Here is a 1,727-nt window from a genome sequence, read left to right as displayed (position 1 = left end):
TCAATCTATCTTTGTTAGTTGGCTATGTACCACAGGCTTTTAAGGTGGCAGTAATTAAACCATTACTTAAAAAGCCATCACTTGACCCAGCTATCTTAGCTAATTATAGGCCAATCTCCAACCTTCCTTTCTCTCAAAAATTCTTGAAAGGGTAGTTGTAAAACAGCTAACTGATCATCTGCAGAGGAATGGTCTATTTGAAGAGTTTCAGTCAGGTTTTAGAATTCATCATAGTACAGAAACAGCATTAGTGAAGGTTACAAATGATCTTCTTATGGCCTCGGACAGTGGACTCATCTCTGTGCTTGTTCTGTTAGATCTCAGTGCTGCTTTTGATACTGTTGACCATAAAATTTTATTACAGAGATTAGAGCATGCCATAGGTATTAAAGGCACTGCGCTGCGGTGGTTTGAATCATATTTGTCTAATAGATTACAATTTGTTCATGTAAATGGGGAATCTTCTTCACAGACTAAAGTTAATTATGGAGTTCCACAAGGTTCTGTGCTAGGACCAATTTTATTCACTTTATACATGCTTCCCTTAGGCAGTATTATTAGACGGTATTGCTTAAATTTTCATTGTTACGCAGATGATACCCAGCTTTATCTATCCATGAAGCCAGAGGACACACACCAATTAGCTAAACTGCAGGATTGTCTTACAGACATAAAGACATGGATGACCTCTAATTTCCTGCTTTTAAACTCAGATAAAACTGAAGTTATTGTACTTGGCCCCACAAATCTTAGAAACATGGTGTCTAACCAGATCCTTACTCTGGATGGCATTACCCTGACCTCTAGTAATACTGTGAGAAATCTTGGAGTCATTTTTGATCAGGATATGTCATTCAAAGTGCATATTAAACAAATATGTAGGACTGCTTTTTGCATTTACGCAATATCTCTAAAATCAGAAAGGTCTTGTCTCAGAGTGATGCTGAAAAACTAATTCATGCATTTATTTCCTCTAGGCTGGACTATTGTAATTCATTATTATCAGGTTGTCCTAAAAGTTCCCTAAAAAGCCTTCAGTTAATTCAAAATGCTGCAGCTAGAGTACTGACGGGGACTAGAAGGAGAGAGCATATCTCACCCATATTGGCCTCTCTTCATTGGCTTCCTGTTAATTCTAGAATAGAATTTAAAATTCTTCTTCTTACTTATAAGGTTTTGAATAATCAGGTCCCATCTTATCTTAGGGACCTCGTAGTACCATATTACCCCAATAGAGCGCTTCGCTCTCAGACTGCAGGCTTACTTGTAGTTCCTAGGGTTTGTAAGAGTAGAATGGGAGGCAGAGCCTTCAGCTTTCAGGCTCCTCTCCTGTGGAACCAGCTCCCAATTCAGATCAGGGAGACAGACACCCTCTCTACTTTTAAGATTAGGCTTAAAACTTTCCTTTTGCTAAAGCTTATAGTTAGGGCTGGATCGGGTGACCCTGAACCATCCCTTAGTTATGCTGCTATAGACGTAGACTGCTGGGGGGTTCCCATGATGCACTGTTTCTTTTTCTTTTTGCTCTGTATGCACCACTCTGCATTTAATCATTAGTGATCGATCTCTGCTCCCCTCCACAGCATGTCTTTTTCCTGGTTCTCTCCCTCAGCCCCAACCAGTCCCAGCAGAAGACTGCCCCTCCCTGAGCCTGGTTCTGCTGGAGGTTTCTTCCTGTTAAAAGGGAGTTTTTCCTTCCCACTGTAGCCAAGTGCTTGCTCACAGGG

This window comes from Thalassophryne amazonica, chromosome 6 (assembly GCF_902500255.1).
Source record: "Thalassophryne amazonica chromosome 6, fThaAma1.1, whole genome shotgun sequence".
Lineage (NCBI taxonomy): Eukaryota > Metazoa > Chordata > Actinopteri > Batrachoidiformes > Batrachoididae > Thalassophryne > Thalassophryne amazonica.
The sequence above is the reverse complement of the archived record's forward strand: the minus strand, read 5'-3'. Positions refer to the sequence as shown.